Genomic DNA, 22,999 nt, shown 5'->3' with positions numbered 1-22,999 from the left:
TTTGTAAAGTCACGATTCAGTCAAAGTGGTTGGCTGCCTCGTGGCATTTTAGTTAATTGAATCTTAGAATGGCTGCGCTCATGTGCTAAGAAAGAACACAAAGAGATATGCGCCATTTTATTTTCCTACTTTATTGTGTAGGATGTTTGCAACTCATCTTACTAAGAATCGTATGGTATTTTATGTTTGTTCAGGGTAATGCAATTAATAACCCTTGCAGTTCTTTATACTTCGTTTATTACTCAAATTATGGGTAAAGGTAATTGTGAAATTGAAATGGGTACTAAACAGTTGTACAACATTTAGGAATATAGTCTTTACAACATGATTAGGCTTAATGATTGGTAATCTATTTTTTTGTGAATAATCCTATGCTGGATTATTATATTGGAACAGAAAGAACCCTTTTGTAAGAAAACCAGAAAACTGTAAATCCATTTATTTCATTTAATTCATTTCGATTTTATTGTGACTGTATTTTATTTTAACTGCAACTTAACTGTACTTATCTTGTCCACTGGTCTCAATCCATTTGGTTATTTGTCAGTACACCTCCCTCCGAATCTAGTACTGGTCCTATAATATGTGGTTAACTGGTATCATGCCTGTTACACTTTCACTCTCTATCATCTATTTATTCCTGAGGCTCTTCATCCTCTACCCCTCTACTTGGTGGAGAAATGGATATGTGGAAATTGTTTATTAATGTACACATTATTTATGCACACAGTGTGTATTCATCCTTGCTAAGTTCTTGGATATGTGCTCATCTTTGTTAGGTGCTTGGGGCAATAGAGGAACCATCTGTTGAAAACTGATTTTATTTGAAATGTAATAGCCTAAACACTCAATTCAATATGCATCAGGATACTGAAAACTGCAAGTTGGCAAGAAGTGTAATGCTGTAGGAACATGAATTTACAATAGTAGTGCCATGCTCCTTGTAGTGTAGGCATGATATTCCCATCAAGCAGGTCAGAAATATGTAACATTTATAATTTTGGCAATCTGTATAATGATATAGGAGTTCTACAGTATGTCTAAATTTATATATCCCAACCAGAAAATATTCTCAATGGATTTGCAAAAGTTTATGCAAGATATAAGTGTGGACCATGACTCCAGGTACTCTCCAGCAAAAATGCTTTAAGGTGATGAAACTAAGCTTCTCCATGCAATGTGGTAGGATAGATCTTGAAGGTATGCTGAGAAGCAGGTCAGAGTGTAACTCATGTTAGTCAATTTGACAATGAGTGGAAATGAGGATCTAGTAATTCATAGTATCAGAGGCAGTAAGAGGTTGTGTTGTGTTGTGTGAGAAGTTTTGTATTGTGTAGACTTGGTTTGGACTCTCTAACCAGGACCAGAAGCTGTGCCATCATCCGAAAATGCATAAAGAAGAGAACTGGCCGACCTTCCAAAATTCCTCCAAGAGCAAAGCAACTACTCATCTAGTAAGTCACAAAACACCCAAGGACAACATCAAAGGACCTATAGGCTTCTCTTGCATCGATAAAAGTCACTGTTTATGACTCAATTTTCAGGAAGACACTGGACAAAAAAACAGCATCCATGAAAGAGTGGTGAGGTGAAAACCACTGCTAACCCAGAAGAACATTAAGGCTCATCTGAATTTTGCCAAAACACATCTTGATGATCTTTTGGGAGGTTCTGTGGAACTGTTTGGAAGTCAAGGGTCCCGTTATGTCTGGCGTAAACCAAACACAGAATTCCACAAAAAGATATCATACCTACAGTCAAGCATGGTGGTGGAAGTGTGATGGTGTGGGGATGTCTAGTCCTAGAAGTAAGTGAAAGACTGATCTCCTCAGATTTTAAATGTAAGGGGCAGTTAGTTTTTCACATTGGCGGTAGGTGTTGGATAACTTTTTTTTTGCTTCAATAAAATAAAAATAAAAATACTCAGGTTGCCTTTGTTTCATGTTGTATTTCATTTGAAGATCTAAAACTATTTAGTATGATATATAAAAACAGAAGCAATCAGGCAAATACTTTTTCACAGCACTGTATTTGAGAAGATCAGCAAGATGGACTAGGGTTTAACTATTTAAACCTTTAAACATCATATGAATGACACTGTAACCAATATTGAACTTTACAGACAGCTAATACAGGATCTATAGGACTAGGGTGGAGTGCTAGAACTTTCTTTTCATGTTATGGATTTAGGCTGCTGCATTCTGAAGCTTACTTCAAGAGACAGCAGGGCAACCAGCTACCAGCAAAAGGAAATGCCAATGTTATAGAACTAGTTATAGAACTAGTATAGTACTGCACTAGTTTCTCAGCATCCTTTTTCCTAAATACAAGCTCACCTTGTGAATGTTGGTGGCCAGTTAACTCTGGGATGGCCTTGTGGCTGAATCCAGGATTCTTGCCCAAAGTTTTACACATCATTTTACATTGTTCAGAGCAAATGGAGAAGAAAGTAGCATATGTTAGTGCAAAATTGGATCTACTACCCTACTTATCATGTTATCAGCCACTGTTGTGCCCTTAGTGACATGCATTCGCACTTAAAGAGCCCTCACATGACTTCATAAATAATAAGGCATGTCACAAGCCTATTACTGAAAGGGAGGGCCCTTTCAGTCTCTCTCTAACATCCCCCATCTCCTCTCATCCTACTCACCACTTCAACCTGTATAATGTACTCTCTGGTCATTTGCAATGCTAAGCTTCATGTCAGAAACGGTAAGGGGAATCATACCAGAGCTTCTTTAATAGTAGACTACTCATTTTAGCTCATCGTTCTAATGCTGTATAAAGCTGCATGATAAGCAATATTGAGAAAGATTAGTACTACTGTAATTATGGCTAGTATTATTTATGTTGCCTTTCCTTACCTTCTCTTATATCCATTCCCTTACATTTATAACTAATATAAAAACTGACTGTAGATTGAGAGAGTTATAAGAATAATAACGAGAGAGAGAGAGAGAGAGAGAGAGAGAGAGAGAGAGAGAGAGAGAAAGAGAGAGAGAACAGAGAACAAGAGAGCTTTTGCAAGTGGACTAAATTTATGGTAAACTATTATATTTTATAACAGAAAGTCACAATGAATAATTATTGGTAATCAGAACAGTGGGTGCACAAGAACAGAAATAGGCTCTACTCATACATCATAACCTTGCTTTATACATTTGCTACAGATGTAGCTGTACATACTTCTTAGAAAAGGGCAATTCATCACATATTCTCACATAATGGGCACTGATGAGGATGATTAATAACATACATAGTAGAGCTTTGCTGGGGTAAATGGCTATAATATGACCTTCTATTTCATAATTACATTAGGTAAGAAAAAAAAGCATTTGTCATTTATCATGTGTATTTAGCCTGTAAACCTGTTAGCTATTGTTTTAAAGTTATGGAACACCACATGATAGATGATAGGCACCATCACTGGAAAACAACAAATGAAAACAAGAGAAATAACAAATAAAACTCCACCTGACCAACAACATTTATTTTCTTAATCAGTGATTAGTAATCACTTTGTTCATTTCTGAGCTGTGTTTTTGATAGTTTCTCTGTTTTTTTTTAATTATTATTTTCTGTTTTGCTACATTACCACTTTGTCTTGTCAGCATTTTCCAAGTTGGAGTTTCAATAAACCTGTTTGCACCTGTATCCAAATGCTTCTGTCTTATTTTGACCATGCTATACACATGGACAAAGCAAGACATCAGAGAAGAAATTAATAAGAACTCAGTCATAGTATCATACACTGTCTGAGACCAAGAGAGAGAGAGCTGTCTCAACTCGGTTACACTATGGAGAAGATCCTCCAATGGGTTTACCACTATTATTATGGTGACAGTGGACAGACTGCCAAGGCATGTACAGTCCACTGCCTTTCATGTTGTCAATGTTTAGTTTGAGCAGTCCAATGATCTGATTTAAGGGACCAATCAAGGTCTGTGTGGATTACACATTTAGAATATTACACATTTAGAATATTTGCTTTATACACAAACCTTCCTGATTATTTTACCAGACCTGGGTTTAGCTGTGGTCTTTTCAGAACACCTGAACCAATCTTTGGTGCTTTTTCTGTATGCAGTGTGGTTCAACTTGACAAACAACAATACAGATTTTGAATTAAGAAAGACATGGACTGCTAGTAGAGCGGTTAAGATGTTTGCAGTTACCATATGTTATGCTGATTTTATTCAGTCAGATCATAATCATTTACAAATTATTATTATTATATGCACTTTGATGATCACTTACATGACTTAGATTATCATGGCAGACTTCTGTTATTGAAATGTCTACTGAAAACACCAGTTCAATATCTGCACTTAAATGACCTGTTTGCCACATACAATAAATGTACTAATTCATACAGGCTGAACTTAAATAGGCACTGGCTCATTCAGAGTAAAAAGTGAAACCACTTGGTCACAGCAAGACACTTTACCTCTTTTTACAGTAATATCCCTGGTCACTAAGGGTGGAAAGTATGTTCATTACAGTACTTGAGTACATAGTTCACTGTAATGGTTGTTTTTTGTTGATGTTTTTAAGTGTAATGTAATTATTGTACATTTTCTTGACTTTTAAAAAAAATGTTATATTCATCATTGCTACACTTAATTTTGATCACTATAACAGAATAAAAACAGAAGACTATAAGCCAGTGGGACTGCTCCCAGTTCTTTCATTTCACTTGCACTAGCAGTATTTTATAGTTGATGTCTGTAAGAGCTCCTGAAGTTGAATATCAGTGATGTTTGTCAGATATGTAAGACTACTTGCAAAGCAACTTCTAGCAAGCTGGAGAAAGGCTTCAACTGGCATGCATTCATCAAACATATACAACTATGAAGGTAAGAATATACCTATTAACTGAAACAAACATTGAAGGAAATGTATCTAATGTTAGTTGACACAGTTCACTAATAGCCCACACAGGTCACTGTAAAGTAGTGTGTGCATGGGATACCACCCATAATATTGGTTTTGAGACACACACGTTAAATTATTATGTGTGAATTACTTTAAAGATTAATCACAACAGTTTACCATACGCTATAAAGGTAAATACAGCTAGCACATTTTAGCCATGTTATCAGCATGTAAAAGTTCTACTATGTTCACTAACTGAATGATCACTGCTATGTTTACTAACCATAGTCTCTTAAGATCAATCTAGACTGGAAGCTATGCAAGATTAAAGAACAGTTAAATGTGTTAATAGTTAAAAATAGTTTGTAACCAGATTACTTATTTACTCTTATTTGAGTAATTTCCTTGAGGGCTATGTTTACTTTTACTCAATTGAATTATTGCTAGCAGTACTGTTTTGTACTCTTTTCACCTCTCTTGGTCACCTGGTCGATAGCTAACACATTTGTCTGGCTACCTGGGAAGAGCAGGTGTGAGGTAGGGGTATGCCAGTCCATAGCAGAGCATCACACACACACATACTTACACACACACACACACACAAAAATTGTCGTATGATTTTGTAAGAGTGGTCAGTCCAGCTGTTAGCATATTTTTGGGAGGTAGGAGACAACCAGACTATGTGGAGGACTTCCACCCTGAAAACCTACTTTGAAATCTTATGTTTTTAAAATGGAGTGTTTTTTTAATCATCAAGTAAAAATATCTGGTTGGTAGTTTAGCCAGTGACCATGACCTCCTGAAGCAGCTGTTCCCTTTCAAATGGAACTTCGATGTTGCATTTAGCATAACAGTATGGGAGCGCCTTGTGTGCGTGACTGGTATCTGAAGCTTGTGTAAAATCATGCCTCTACTTATAGGCCTGCCATGATCGGGTGACGTGGCAATTAAGTGCGTCACATGATATATATATGGCACCTGTGAACCACACCGCCAGCCTTATTATCTTCAGCGAGACTGCATGTCTGTTGTTTGTGTGACAAAAGAAAAAGAAATGCTTCATTTCTACTCTATATTTCTCAATATCTCTCAACTTTTCTATCCCTTTTTTAGAAAAAGAAAAGAGAGTGAAAGAATGAGCGAGAGGGATTTCAGGAAGTGTGTTACGCCTTGCTCCCGTTTCATCACGGGAGGAGACGGACACGCTTTCTGCGTGAAGTGTTTGGGCGTAGAGCATGCTACAGCAGCCCTCGAGGGGTCTGACTGTCAGCATTGGTGAACGTTTCACAATTAGGCAACTACGCTCTCGGCTCGCTCTCTTCTCATCCAAAGGGAGTTGGGTTTCAGAGCCTCGCGGATCTGGGCCGGCCGCAGGTCCTGGGGTTCTTGTATGGATTAGGAAGAGGAGCCAGAGACGAGCGCTGCTCTATATCTTGCTCTGTCTTCCGGGTCCGGCTCTCCGCCTGATTTAGAGGTCGCGTCGCAACTCCTCCTTCCCCTATGGAAAGCCAAAACACCCTTGCTAACTCCGAGGAGTCGGTAGAGGGTGCCATTGCACCAAAAACTGACAGCGGCTCTCAAGCATATAAAGAGCTACTTGAGGTGATCACTAGGGCAGTTCTAAAGTTGAATATAGACTGGCCCAGGGAAGAGGAAGTGGCTCGTAGCAGGCTGGATGAACGTTTCCTCTCCAGTGAAAATAAATATAAAGCTCCCTTACACTGCAGAAAACTCCCCTTTTTTCCAGAAGTGCATGATGAGACATCACGCTTCTGGAGAAAACCATACGCTAGCCGTGTTTATAACCCCGCAACGTCTGATTACTCAGCCATCATGGGGAGTGAGCAGCATGGCTTTGTAGCGATTCCAAAGGTGGAGGAGGCGCTTGCGAGCCACCTCTCTCCATCAACGGCAGGTAATTTAGGGAGGCCAACTTTACCTTCGAAGCCATGTAAAGCCACTTCGGCATTGGTGAGCAAAGCCTATGCGGCAGCGGGTCTTGCTTGTGGGTCCCTGCATACAATGGCAGTGTTGCAGGCCTACCAAGCAGACCTGCTGAGTGAACTAGATACTGGTGAGGAAATTGGACCCGAGGCAGTGGCAGAGCTGCGCCGTGCCACAGATTTATCTCTCTGGGTGACCAAACAAACGGCCCACCATATCAGCCATTCAATGGGTAGCCTGGTTGTGGCGGAGAGGCACCTATGGATCAACCTCTCAGGGATGGGGGACAAAGATAAGGTCTCCTTGCTGAACGCCCCTGTTAAACCTTCCGGCCTGTTTGGCGGCGCGGTCAATGCCATCGCCGACAGGTTTCGTGAGGCAAAACAGCAAACGGCGGCATTCAGCCAGTTCCTTCCCCGTCGTGTCGAGTTCGCACGGGCCTCCATGAGTGGAGCCCGGGCCAGTGCTGGTGCGAGGGAGACGCAGAAGACGAGTGTGGTGGCCTGCCTCCCCCGGCAGAAAGCCAGGGGGGTGGGCAGCCAGAGCCACAGTCTGCTAAGAGGCCTGATCTAAGAATGATCATAAAAGCAAAGTAAGCAAGGAAGGAACGGTCCTGATGGGCCATGGAGGGACGTATCAGGGGACATGAGGCTGCTAGGGCAACTAGCCCCCAGTGCTACTGGAGGGCCTGCCCTAGCCAAGGCCATCCCACGTTTTCAGTCTTCTCTGGTCAGCGAGCTGTCACAGGGCGACAGAAATCCGATGCTTTCCCTCCAACGAAATGTGGAAAAGCTAACATCATTGAAAGACCATTTGGCAGCGTGGAAACTACTGCCAAATGTGTCCCCATGGGTTCTGTCTACCATAGAAAAGGGTTACCAGGTCCAGTTCAGTGCTCGACCCCCCCGGTTCAGAGGTGTGCTCACCATAGTTGTCAGCACAGAGCAGAGCCCAATGTTAGCGCAGGAAATAAGTTCCCTTTTGGACAAAGGGGCCATAGAACATGTACCCCGTTCCCTAAGGGAGGGAGGTTTTTACAGCCGTTATTTCCTGGTCCGCAAAAAAGATGGGAGTATGCAGCCAATTTTAGATCTGCATCATGTGAACCATACTCTTCGGACATACAGGTTCAAAATGCTGACCCTCAAACTTATCGTGCCACAGATTCAGTCCGAGGACTGGTTTGTGACAATAGATCTGAAAGATGCATATTTCCACATAGGGATATCGCCCAGTCACAGGAAGTTCCTGAGGTTTGCAGTTTGGAGAAAACACATACCAATTTCGGGTTCTTCCCTTTGGGCTAGTTTTATCCCCTCGCATCTTCACAAAGTGCATGGATGCTGCTCTGGCTCCCTTACGACTCCGGGGCATCTGTGTACTAAACTACCTGGATGACTGGTTAATTCTAGCACGATCCAGGGAACAGGTGGTTCAACATCGAGATGTTGTTCTCGCCCACATGAGGAGCTTGGGGATCAGGTTGAACCTCAAGAAAATTATGCTTTCGCCAGTGCAGAGGACAACTTTTCTATGGGTTATATGGGATTCTATTATGATGAGGGCATTTCTATCCCCATCACGCGTACAATCGATCCTATCAACTTTGAGCAAGATAAAGCTAGGTCTGGGCATCCCCTCCAGCCTTTACGAGAGGCTGTTGGGCCTTATGGCAGCAGCAGCCAATGTCATACCGTTGGGTCTATTGCACATGAGACCGTTTCAGTGGTAGCTGAAAAGTCGGGGGTTTCATCTGAGGATGAAACCTCTGAGAGTAATCAGTGTCATTCGGCGATGCCTACGTGGTCTGAGTATTTGGAGGTGCCCGCAGTTCCTAGCCTCGGGTCACACTCTAGGGGCATCCCCTTACCGCAAGACGGTAATGACAGACGCGTCCCTCATGGGCTGGGGTGCAGTCTTAAATGGCTGTGCAGCTCACGGTCTTTGGAGCAGCCCTCATCTGGAGTGGCATATAAATCGCCTAGAGATGCGGACCATATTCCTAGCACTGAAGTTCTTTCTTCCGCAGTTGAGAGGTCACAATGTGCTAGTTGTGTCAGACAACACAGCTGTGGTCTCATATATCAACCACCAGGGAGGGTTACGTTCACGCCCCCTGTTCAGGCAGGCGCAACTAATCCTTCTCTGGGCAGAGGGAAAGTTCTTGTCAGTGAGTGCAATGTACTTTCCAGGCAGCTGGAATGTAAGGGCAGACATCCTGTCGAGGCAGGGGCTGAGGCCCAGGGGTTGGAGGCTCCATCCACAAGTGGTGGAGTCCATATGGCGGAGATTCGGATAAGCGGAAGTGGATGTGTTTGCCTCCGAGGAGACAACACACTGCTCTCTGTGGTTTGCCCTCACTCCTCCTGCACCACTGGGGCTGGACGCCATGGTGCACACGTGGCCGAGGTCACGTCTATATGCTTTCCCCCAATCGTTCTGCTCCCACAAGTTCTAGTGAGCTAGCTGCCATTTCGGCCAGCCACACCCCTGTTGATGGAGCCTCTGTGGGGCAACATCCTCTAACTTCGAGGTTCATGCATGGTGTCAGATGGCTGAGGCCCATCTGCAGGTCGCGAATACCTTCCTGGGACCTTTCTGTGGTCTTGGAAGGTCTGTCAGGGGCCCCATTTGAGCCCTTAGAGTCAGCATCTGAGAAGCTTCTGACTCTAAAGGTAGCGCTTCTACTGGCCCTGACATCTCTCAAGCGAGTGGGAGATCTACAAGCTCTCTCGGTTGCCCCCTCCTGCCTTCACTTTGCCCCTGGACTAGCCAAGGCCTTCCTGTGTAATAGGCCAGATTATATTCCTAAAGTGCCTACATCGGCTGCCCACCCTGTGGTATTGCAGGCCTTCTGCCCTCCTCCGTTGCTCACACCGGAACAAGAGAGGATGCACCTGCTGTGACCAGTAAGGGCTCTCTGTACTTACATCCACCGCTCGGCCAGTGGCATAAGTCGAAGCAGCTGCTGGTCTGCTTTGGTGGCGACAGTAAAGGTGATGCTGTGTCAAAGCAGCGCATCTCTAACTGGATAGTGGAAGCAATCTCTATGGCTTACGAGGCACGCGGTCTCGCCACGCCTCTGAGCATAAGAGCTCATTCCACTACGGCGGTCGCCTCCTCGAAGGCTTTATCCAAAGGGGTATCCTTGCAGGATGTGTGTGCGGCTTCAGGGTGGTCTACGCCACACACATTCATTCGTTATTACAGCCTGGATATACATTCCACCCCGGGCTCGAGTGTCTTGCAGTGACCCTCGGGCTTGGGTATTTTTGAACAGGCCGTACCCTCGGTATGACGATATTATGCTAAATGCAACTTTGAAGTTCCCTTTGAAAGGGAACGTCAGTTCCCTGAGAAGGGAGCGAGACGTTGCATAGCATTGTCATACCAGGGCAGACCTGTGAATTGTGTCTTTGCTTCAGATAATAGAGGCTGGCGGCGTGGTTCACAGGTGCCATATATATATCATGCAACGCGCTTGATTGCCACATGATTTTATGATTTTACACAAGCTTCAGATACCGGTCACGCGCACAAGGCGTTCCCATACTGTTATGCTAAGTGCAATGTCTCGTTCCCTTCTCAGGGAACAGGGTTACATGCATAACCCCGACAATTTATGGTAATAGATATTTCACAGATGGGCTTAGGGGTTAGCACATTTGCCTCACACCTGCAGGGTCCAGGGTTCGAGTTCTGCCAGGGCCGTGTATGCGCGGAGTTTGCATGTTCTGCCTGTGCTGCGGGGGTTTCCTCCCCCAGTCTTGTGCCCAAGGCTCCATGGGATAGGCTGCAGGTTCCCCATGACCCTGAAAAGTAGTAGGCAGTAGAAGATGGATGGATATTTCACAGATTTCGACTCACTGGGACACTGTCCGTTGTATGGAGATACAAAGAGTGCAATGTGCTACCACTGTAGTCCGTTTGATTTTGTTGTAGCTAAATGTAATTGCCACACAAAATGTCTGCCCTCTTAACCAAATTGAAATTGAGGTCAACACTAGCTGGCTGTGTTTATTGTCTGTAACATAGTTTGGTTAGGTAGCGTATTAAACAATGTGCTCTTTATAAACACATTCAAATAACATTGCAACATTGCTCATTTGTGCCTGCCACATCCAACCAAAAATATAGAGAAATTGATGTAATTTACAGAAAAATGTTTTTTTTTTCTTTCTACAACACTAATTAACCAACATTTGCCAAATATCCCAAATCATGCAGTGTGCTTGTGTGTAATTTTTTTTTTAAATTAAACCTATTTCTTAAGAGCTGCCCTAAAGTAATTTAAGTTTATTTAGTCCATTTGTGTCCATTTATGTAATTCTCTCACACAGGAAGCTATAAGATGTCTGAACAATTCAGTCCACATAAATGTTCCACACTTCAGATAATACTTGCAACCACCAATTTGCATCACTTCAACTGATTTTAATTTTGAGAATACAATGCCACATAATGAAACATGACAAAACATTACATTTAAAAAAAATGTTAATACATTAGTTAACACTTACAAATTGCCTTTTGTCATGAAGGTTGTTTTTTTGTTTGTTTGTTTTTTGCTGTTCAGATTCCTGAAAATTGTTTATACAGCTGGGTCACATGATTTGGTCCTATTTTTACAGATGTTTTTAGTGGTTAAAATTATTGTAAAAATCACTGGAACTGGAGACTAGGTCCATGGCTGTAGATATCATGCCAGATAAGGAAGATGGAGGGCTAATATGGATAGTAAGATGTCTGTCACTGTAGAGTCAAGAGTTATTTGCACTGATCCAGGCTGCAGCAGAGACTGAAGGTTGACCCACTCTACTTTGGCATACATTGTCTTCATGAAGATGATGCAATGAAGTCAACCAAGAAATGAGCCAACCAGCTGTTTTTGTTGTTGTTGATGATGTTATTTTCTCACTTTTTGTGGTTATTACAGTATATGGTATTTTTATAATAAAAGCATGCAAATGTTTCTCACAGGGTCAAAATGTTACCAGGCAAAATACCACAGGGATTTACTCACCGCAGTAAATTTATGTGGAAGTTTCTCTCTCCCACCTACAGCCATAACTGTTACCAAAATAGACCTCTCTCCTTATTTAATCATTTCTTGGTGCTGGAGGTTACTGGTCTATATACAGCTCTTTTCATGCATTTCTTCTCGGCTGTGTCTGCCCATCAACCTATGTTTGATTTTTGCTTGTATACCCACAATTCTGCCTACTGATTAGGATTTGTCAATAAACCTGCTTTCAATCTACAGAAGAAATAGGCCATTTCAGACAAAAGTCCTTTATCAACTGTGTAAGTGCTTTTGAAGTTGTAGGAAGTGTAACCAACTGGTATTCAAAGTGGTGAAAATATTTGTCATTGTTGTTATCAAAGCATACCATTCATTTATTCCATAAGGATTTTTAAAGCTTCTTCCCTTCATTGCTCCAGTAACAACAATTATCAATGCAAAAGCAGATGTCATTAATGCTATGTCCATTGCTGTTGAAGTGTCTCTCCACTGAAAAGGTGAAATCCTTCATTCTGGAGGTACAGAGGTGCTTGACAAAGTGATCAACCAGTCTTCTTTTGGGTTCTCCAGTGTAAAGCTGATTAAATCGCTTGCAGGAGAGACAGTAAACAACTCCTGTGGTGATGCATGAGGAGTCATGGGTGACAAAAACTAAGCTTTTAAGGGCCTGAGATTTTAATGGCTGTGTTGATAAATTTGCATTTTGATCATCTAGAATGGTTTCTATTAGACAGACCATTTAGTTCACTCCTGAGAAGCATGCCTTTAATGTTTTTGTGCTGTTTGTAAGAAATGAGAGATGGTTCCTTGAACCAGTTTCAAGATTGTCCTGAAGAATTTCAGTTTTTAGCCACCATTTTATTAGTAGGACGATAAATAAGTACCAAAGGGACTCCCTTTGTCTAAGTAGTGGATTGTTTACAGGTCAGTGAATCCATTCTCTCAGTAGTAGTGGAAATATGGAACATGGCATCATCTAGGAAATCCATAGTTACATAATTACACATTTCCTTACTGGAGGAAGTCTTTATTCTCCCTGCAAATGTATTTCAGTCTCAGTAGCTATAAATAGGTCATTTAATTTCTGCACTGCTTTGGATGGAAAGAGCTGTATTGTACGTAAGTAGAAATGAGTAGAAATTAGTTGGTAAGTTTGTAACAAAAAAATGTTTTTTTATTTAAAAAATAAAAATAAAAAAAAATCCCACCACCTGAATTGTATAATTCGCAGTCTGCTGATAGAGACTGGTGGTCTTCATCCAGTTTTGTAGACTCTGTCAAAAACATATCTTCATGCTAGTTCACTGTCAGAACTAAAAATACCATCAAGGTAAAACTCTGTTGGAGGAGGTTACAGTATTACAGCAAGACAAAAAGGCAAAGGACATAACAAATGTTTCGAGCAAATCCAATTGAAGGTACTCAAAATGATGTCAAAAAATTTTATGAATGGTACAGTCCAGGAAATAAGAACCAATTGGTGGACCAATACTGAGTATTGATATTTCAAACCAAATGTTTCCTATTAAAAATCAATACTAATATAAAATTTAGCAGTGGCATGGAGGTGCACTGGGTATTGTTTACACCTCAGGATCCAGGGTCCCAGATTTGATATTGAGCTCAGGTTACAGTCTGTGTAGAACTTTTATGTTCTTTCTGTGTCCATATGGGTTTCCTCTGGGTTCTCCGGTTTCCTCCCATCTCCAAATAACACGCCAGTAGGTGGACTGGCTAAGATAAATTGCTCCTAGCTGTGATAAAGTGTGTGCATGGTGCCCTGCAATGGACGGCATCCTATGTGTATATTTTTCATCAAACAGAGCGTGATAAAATATTGAGGAAATATTGATGTCCAGAACAGGAAATACCGGTATCTCCCTTTACACAGTGGTCCATTCATACACAAACACCTCACACACACAGTAAGGCAGGAATGTTGAATTAAGTAAGTAATATACAGAGGTGATTTCTGTAATTAAACTGGACTCAAAAAAGAACAGTATTTCAAATATATTCCTTAATTCTCATATTTGATCATTATTCTTGTATAGACACAAGTTAAAAAAAAATGCTGGATTATTATTTCTACCCAAATGCTGAGTTGAGGCGATTGGGTCATTTTATTGGGTTATTTTCACAGTGTTTGCCTTTTTTGTGCATGTAACTCAGCCACTGGGTTAGTCTCAGTGACCTCGGAAACAATGCAGATGCAGCCACCCCTCTTCTTCTCCATCACTATTGAGCATTATTGTACTGTAGGTCACTCTATAACCCAGCTGTTGATTTTTCTGTGGAATTGAAATCCCCCTTTCCTAAATGAGCTGTTCCTCCAATGCATTGTGATTAGTAGTATTTGGACCAATAGTTTTATAGAAAATGGGGAAAAAATATTCTCTGTCTCATCAGTATTCTGAACACATGCTTACATGGTTGCAACATTATTTTGTGTGCTGCATTTCTTTGTGCAATTCAGACAGAGTTAAGTAAAATGACATTTTAAGATTTCATTGATATCTTATATAATATATTGCCTCATAGTTGAAGTTATGGCTGAAGTGAACTTGTATGCTGACCTGAATCATCAATAAGCCAAGACTGTGTGTGTGTGTGTGTGTGTGTGTGTGTGTGTGTGTGTGTGTGTGTGTGTGTGTGTGTGTGTGTGTGTGTGTGTGTGTGTGTGTGTGTGTGTGGTATCATAAACAGTTTCAAAAGAAAGATGAATAAATAAGAAACCGATTATATTTTCTGCATAACAAGTGCAATTTATTGTTTTACCATTACACCAGGAAGAATCAAGCACAGCCAACCTGATGTGATTTCTCAAAGGATTTTAATAATGAATTAATTATCACAATATTCCCTGGGTTAATTCGCTGGCTAACATGAGCTAACCTGAAAGGATTAGTGAGAGAATTTTAAAGCTATCCAGGTTAATGTGAGCTAATCTAACTCGGAGATGTGTAGTCATATTCATAATTATCCGGAATTGCCTATTCTACCTTAGTTTTACTCTTAGATTTTAGTTTTATAAATTCTGTCAAGCAGGCTCATCTAGCTGTATAGCATTAACAGTAAAGATTATACACACCAAGTACAATCAGGTTTTGATAAAAATTGTGTCTTTCTGCCTATAACATACAGATGAAGTCATAAGTTTGCATACCCCTCGCAGAATCTGCAAAATGCTAATTATTAAAAAAATAATAAGAGGGATCATTAAATTTGCAGTTTGTTTTTATTAAGTACTGCCCTGAATATTCTATTTCACACAGCAGATGTTTAAATATAGTCCACCGGACAAAATAATAACCGAATTTACACAAATGAACCAGTTCAAAAGTTTACATGCGCTTAATTCTTAATAATGTGTGTTGTTAGCTGGATGATCAACGACTGTGTTTATGTTTTGTGATAGTTGTTCATGAGTCCCTTGTTTGTCCTGAGCAGTTAAACTGCCCACTGTTCTTCAGAAAAATTCTCCAGGTCCTGCTTTTCCAGCATATTTTACATATTTGACCACTTTACAGCGGCTATATAATGTTGAGATCCATATTCTCACACGGAGATCAACTGAGGGACTCGTACACGACTATTACAAAAGGTGCAAACATTCACTGATGCTCAAGAACGCAACACGATACATTAAGAGCCAGGGGGTGTAAACTTTTTAACAGGTTGATTGGTGTAAATTGTTATTATTTTGTTTAAAGATATGTTTTTTCATTTAGTACTGCTCTTCAGAAGCCACATAAGATATTAACATGTTTCCCAGAAGACAAAATAATAACAATTTACACCGATCATCCTGTTTAAAATTTTTAGTAAATAAATTTTACAGTGATCTTGTGCAGGAAAGTCTAAATTTGAAACATTAAAATTTTGAATTGCAAATTCAGCAAGCAAATAGGCTAGCTGACTTCTAGTAACAAAGAATAGACACTGAAATCTGCTGTACTTGCCAGTAGCTGTAATGACCATGCTGAAGTGAAGTGCAGTTTTTTTCCTGACATGATGTATGGTGCTGTTGCTTGTGCAGTGCTGACAGCTCTTTTCAGGGAAAAGTCACTAATGCATGCTCAAAAAGCCGTAGAAGTCACTGAAGACACTTTAGCTCTGAAGAAGTTCTGAAGAAACTATTGAATAGGATAGAATTTTTGATTAAAGAAAGATGAAGTCATTGGTCATAGCACCACAATCTAACCATTTTTGCATTTACACGACAAAATCAACTATTTATATATTTACGAAATAGAGTCAAACTAACAATTTATGTACTTGTGAAATATTATATGATCTATCAAGAATGCAGAGAAAAAGAAGTAGTCATAGTAAGTAGTCAGAAATAAGCATGAAGGAAATGGTTACAGATGAAATAACTCACTTTTATTACTTATAACGGTCAAGATATAGTCAATAAGAGAGTTTAATACAAACAACAATGACAATACAAGTGGGATGAACAAGTGATTAGTAGTTTGGAACAATGGTGATCAGTCAGGTTTTACATACTGGTGGTCAGTTAACCGAACCTGCTCTCTCAACTTATCTAACCAAGAGCTGATGTGGGCTCGAGAGACATATTGAGTGCAGGACAGTCAGTAAAATCTGCTCAAAAACACTAGGTTTTTCGTTGGCTTTTTCTTTAAATATAGTTGCTAAAAGTTGCTTTTATTAGTGCTGCAGACAGCAGAGGTAGCGGTCGTTGTAGGGTGGCCTCACAGATTTGCAACTGTGCTACTGAAGGCAATTTCCTAAGCAAAATAACCTTATTAACATATAGTTTAAAACTGCAATGGTATACAATTGCATCAGGAAACATTTTTCCACAGGGCCCAAGAAAATGGCCATAAAAGGAGGTAATCTTCAATTTCTGCTTTCAAGCTATTCAGAGTTTCAACAGGTCAATTTACCATTTCAACCAGTTCCCTGTAATAATGAGGCTGAAAACCTGAAACAGGAATGATTGGAGTGCTTTGTATTTTGGTGTTTGTGCTGTTATTTTGGTGCTGCCCTGCTCATAGAGAAATACAGTATGAATCAAATTGAATGTGTCAAATTGACTTGATGTAGGGATTTAGCCAATTTCATGTTCTTTGACAATTTCATGTTCTTGGACTACAGCTTCTATTTTAATATCTTTAATGATTTAATAGTCATCTGAATCCTGAATATATTATTTAATACAATATAAGTTGAACTAACATCTCAACGTTTTGGTCACCTAAAACTCATGCTGAACAATATCTTTTACCTATAATAAGCCCAACCTGGAAGCTCATATATTATTTACCCAGCTGATACACTTTGCCTGCACTCATTTTTCATTCTTCTTATTTTTATATCTTTGGCATACACTTTTATCCAAAAGCACATACAAGGGAAGCAGAATACATTTAAGGCACAGAGCTGAGCAGTTGGAAGGTAAGTGGCTTTAAAATTGTGCAAACACGTGTATCAGCACTTTTAAACACTGTTGGTGACAAAGTCTTCCAGATTAAATTTTATCCAAACAGTGTACTAGTGAGGAAGAAGAATACAATCCATACATATAGTGGAGCTTTTGAGGGTTAAGGGCTTTGCTCAGTTGCTCTCTGGCAGTTCTAGGATTTGAATTCATAACCTACTGGTCATTAGCACTGAATGTGCACAGCTGCACAGCCAATAAGACTAATTACATTGGATTATTTGATCATTTTAGTTGTTTGTCCATAATTTATTCGTCTGAAGATCAGTTAGTTTGCTTCTGATGTTAAACCACTCAGTTAATTATTCTCCAAATTGAGAATTGAGCTGTCCATACATTCATCTTTGCTTTATCCTGGTCAGGGTTGTGGTGCATCCAGCACCTATCCAAGGAAAATTGGGCATGAAGCGGGAATCCACATGGAAATGGAATGCCAGTCCATCAAAGAGGCCCGTGTTGTACAAATACAAAATCTCTGCATGTCTTTACTAGCACTAAATACAGGATAAAAAAAGAAGTAAGTGCAATCACTCACAAATTGTGGTTGCCATCATACTTGGCAGTAATTATTCACTGAAAAAAAAATGAAGTAGAGTTTAATAAGAGGCAGTTTATTAATGGTCCTTCAGGGCAGAAGAAAGAGATGGAGAAGAATGCTTGGCATCACTGAGCTGGATAAGAGAAAGGGAAAAAGATAGCTAGGAACAACATAGATATTGGAAAGCATACTATTCTGCATTAATACACCTGCCACCTTGTTAGCCAATGCAAATACATAGAGATATGCAGGTCTATGATAAAGCAACTGTAACTTGCTCTATTTTTAGCCAATTGGCACAAAATATAGCTTGTTACAGACAGTATATATCCATCATAGTCAGAGTGATGTGCATGCAAATATATACGCTGTTGATATTTTAATTCAAGCCAATTCCTGGTAACTGAGGCAAAGTAGTGGGATCTAGGCTAGAAATATTCAGAATTCACCATAAGATAATACTGACAATTTACTACTTTATAACATCCCTATCTACTACACCAACTATTAAAATCACTGTTATATTAGCCAAATAATAATAAATCAGAGTAAAGCCCCCAAGATAGTTAACTGCAATGAGGAGGCAGGAGGCAGGTTTTAAAATTCATCGTGTTTCTTATTAAGGGTAATCCAATAATCATAGTCCATGTCTGTAGGGTCAAAGTACAGGCATCCAGGGCTAACTAAGAAATGCCCATAGTAAAAAATGATAATGCATGAAATAGTTGGAAACCACTAAACTAGAACAGGGGAACAAGTACAACTGATGTGACTTTGCAAACCAGAATGGAGACACCAAACTAATCAAGGCCTGAACTCAGGACAGGTGCACACATTAAGGGAACAAAATGATGAGAAAAGATTAAAATGAAGGTGTGTAAAAAGAGCCTTAGGAGGATTCCACTTCAGGTTCTGAACATATTTGTTTCAGAGAACAACAACCTAATATGGTCAATATATCGTATTCCTGCTTCAGATACATTGCAAACAATTACATCTAGGTGGTAATAGTAGTCAGATTTATCTAGTATTTCTTAATATAATATTACAATAAAGCAAATATAAGATTAATAAACATATTTCAAGGCATCTGCACTAATTTCAAGCTTGAAATAGTCTTGTTCTATTTACAGATAATTTGGCTAATTTTAAGCATTTTTTTCTAGAAAGAAGCAAAATTATCTGCCAACAGAATAATAATCACTTGGTGAGGTCATATCCTCACATGGGTTTTCATACCACTGCTATGTGGATGACAATCAGCTCGTCCTCTCCTTCCCACCCTCAGACACTAGTTTATGCTCAGATCTCAGCATGTCTGGCAGACATCTCAACATGGATGGCAGCTCATCAGCTAAAATCCCAGCAAAACTGAGCTGTTTTTCATCCCAGGCGATTCATTCCCATGTCAGGATCTTGCGATCTTCCTGGAGAACTCTCCAATCTCACCTTCAGTCACTGCACACAACCTTGAGGTAACCATGGACTATCAACTGTCCTTTTCCTCTCACATTGCTAATCTAATATTGATTTCTCCTTAACAACATCAGAACGATTTGTCCATTTCTATCCATACAGGCCGCTGAGGTGTTTCTTCAGTCCCTTGTCAACTACTGCAACTCATTCCTGGCAAGTCTGCCTCTGAGCACCATTCAACTCCTGCAACTGATCCAGAATGCAATGCAATTGTTTACAACGTTCCTAAGTTCTCCCATACCACCCCATTGCTACACTCCCTCCACTGGCTTCCTGTAGCTGCCCACATCGGATTTAAAACACTGATGCTTGACTACAAAGCCAAAACTGGACCAACACCCACTTACCTCAAAGCACTTATCGCATCATGCTCCCTTCGATCCTCTAGTACTGCTCAGCTGGTCCCACCATCTCTCAGGGTACAAGGCAAGCATGCATCAAGACTTTTCTTTGTTCTGGCACCTAGGTGGTGGAACGAACTTCCCCTAAATGTCCAAACAGCTGAGTCACCGGCAGTCTTCAAATGACATCTTAAGAAATACCTCTTCCTGAAGTACTTAAATTAGCACTTTAAAAAAATGTGTTGTCTGTGTGCTTTTATTACTAAATTACCTCCCCAACAGAGTTTTAGACTGATGATATTGTTAGTCTGTGACCTAGTGAATCAGTATCAGGAAGCACCTCTGTAAGTCACTCTGGATAAGGGAATCCAGCGTGGAATTTGCCAACAAGCACATTTACAAAGGCGATTTGCAAACAGTGATAAAATATAAAGTGCGATACTTATATCTTCTGGATATGAAGCTGGATCAGCTGGAACAGTTGGTATTGATCCATGTCAACATGGTATTGAGAATAAATCCTGTTTTGTATTAACCCTCATTCACAAAGCAGTCTGATATAGAATGATTTGCACAAACAAACAAATTTAGCTATTTTGGGGGGCACATTTCCTTAAAAAATAAAACTTCTCCACTGCATCTTAAGTGACTCTGATGCCGGGAGTACATGAAAACACTTATGTTCATTCTTACAGCCAACAAGAGAACACTTACAAAGCTTACGGAGCTGAGATATTCTTCTTATCACTGTAGCTGCTCCAGCACAGAGAACATGGCGGACTGTGTGCAGCTCACTCAGGGGAAGATCTATGCTAATAGGGCAGAGTCCATCACCAGTCCTGGGCGGGGCCTGTACCAATGTGATGTAACGTCAGACAGACAATGCAAACGACTCATTTTGAGACACTGTTTATGATTTATGGGGAATATAAAATACACATTGCCGACACATTTATGTTCAAACGCCATGTAAAAGTGAATTTTGCATAATAGATCCCCTTTTATTTTACAATTGGCTTATCTGCTGGTTTTATTGTGAGGGAAAAAAATACTGCTCTTTCTTTTGCTGTATTTCTGAGTGATAACTTGACTATGTGAAGGTTGTCAGGTCTTTTGTATTATTATTATTGTTGTTCCAGATTGGAAAAAAAATCTAAAGTAGATCATTTGAATCCTAAAAAAGCCAAAGTCTATAAAGTTGAAACTGAACATGGTTGAAGGTGAATACAGATACAGTTAAAAATTCAGCTGTCTTTCCCTTATGCCTCTTATGAAGGGTTTTCTACAGTTCATTTCCTACAACATGCATTTTTATCAATTTAGAACACCTGGAGGAAGGATTGGCATGCTCCCTGTTGTGCCATTGCTGTGCCATGTCCCACCTGTGCAGCACAATAAAGTCCACCACATGACAACCCAAAGGGGTTATCTCCAAGAATTATACCCAGAAACTGAAGCTAGTCCAAGCAAAGAGTTCTAGAGGTTAGTCGAGGGTATGTACCTATGTGTGTGCTGAGAATACACCTATATGCCTAATGGACAAATACGTGCCTATCCGTGCTGTGGAAAATGGAAAAGCTAAACATTTACAAGCTTATGGCTTATCCCCCTGGAGACAAGATAAGGAAGGAGCACTGATAAGAATGGTGCAGTGCTGTCTCTGCATGTTAGTGAGACTTTAAGGTAAAATTGCGAAGACAGAAATGACTCACTTTAATCTGAGGTTGTTAAAGGAAAGGACATCCATTAAGATATACATTAAACAAACACATACTGTATGGTTGATTCCACACAAGTAATATTTCTTAGGAATTATTACCAAAAAAAAATTGTATGAACATTGTAACTTGAAAAAAGTATAATTATGGGTCAGTGGTAAAGTTCTTACAAATTACAGGTTCCACACAGTGGAAACTAAATTTACAGACAATTTACAAAAATTTTACAAATTCAATTAAAATAATTATTATATTTTATTATAGTTTTAAGGAATGACATTGGAGTCTATAAAGCATTGTGCTCTCAGCTATAATGAGTCACTTAAACCTTAGATTAGACTCAATTATGTGTCAGTTTTAACCAGTAACAAATTATGTGTGCATGGTTGCAAAAATAAAAAATGTTCAAAAAGAAGTACTGTATCTTAGCAAAACACTAGCACATACCAGACACACATGTCTTTCAAGATGCTTTACTTTGAGCTTTTCTCTGTTTTCCTCTGTAATCAATATAGAGGTTGAACAGTATTAAAAGATGAATGGAATAGCAACTGCCGAACACAATATCACAATTGTATTTGACAGTAACAGTTTGCAGTTTTAAATAAGATACAGGCCATACCGGCTCTATTTTCATGGCAGGGCAATCATACAATAAATTGCTGCTTAATTTATGCTTTAATGCCTCACATTACAGCATTCTTAAATTTGCTCTTCACACAAGGTCAAATCACATCTCCTGGGTTAAGCTGTACTTTCACTTTCTCTCTTCCATGACCTTCTTTTGATGTTTTACATTTAGATGTGCTCACAAAATCACTGAAAGATCCAATAACTCAACATACTTCTACATAAATTAAACTGTAAAAGTGTGAAATTAGTTTCCACTGTTGGTGCCTATGTGAAGCAGATTATCTAGATAAAGCTCTCAGGCATGGAGTTTTAATTGTCCTGTGAAGAAACAAAAACAGATGTGGCAGAGATCATGTTTTTCAGAGAAAATCATGCTTCAACTCATTAAACAATGTGTAAAAATTGCACCCTGTGAGCATGACCTCAGAGTGCCTGCTGAACTCTGTGCCGTTCTATCTAAATTACTAATTAACCTTCTGCTCATTTTTTTCATTTCTTTTGATCTATATATTTATGTGATATATAGTAGGTATATTTAAACACATTACATAATTTTAAACAGTTATGTGTTTGGGATTGTTGGCATTCAAAATAAAAATGCGTCCACTCTGTCACGTTTCAAAGGTAGATGCGGAAGCAATCGCAGATTTTAAACGTTTTACTATATATAACCGACAAAACACAAAAGATACTATGACTAATGCAAAACACTGTTGCAAGGACTAAACATAAATTAACAGAACCAAAACACGGTAACATGGACAACAGTAGTCTAAGACAAATGTAAGACAAGGAAGCAGTGCAAACAGTGGCTATATATAAGTGTGCCTGTTAACAGAAACGTGATTCAGGTGCAGGTGGTCATGTGACATTGATGTAATACAGTGCAGTGGCTGATGGGAACTGAAGTCCAGAGTTCCTTCTGGATATATGACAGAACCCCCCCCCCCAAGGGCGCTTCTCCCAGAGCGCCCAAAAATG

Source organism: Ictalurus punctatus, chromosome 12, assembly GCF_001660625.3.
Source record: "Ictalurus punctatus breed USDA103 chromosome 12, Coco_2.0, whole genome shotgun sequence".
In the NCBI taxonomy this organism is placed as follows: domain Eukaryota; kingdom Metazoa; phylum Chordata; class Actinopteri; order Siluriformes; family Ictaluridae; genus Ictalurus; species Ictalurus punctatus.
The sequence above is the reverse complement of the archived record's forward strand: the minus strand, read 5'-3'. Positions refer to the sequence as shown.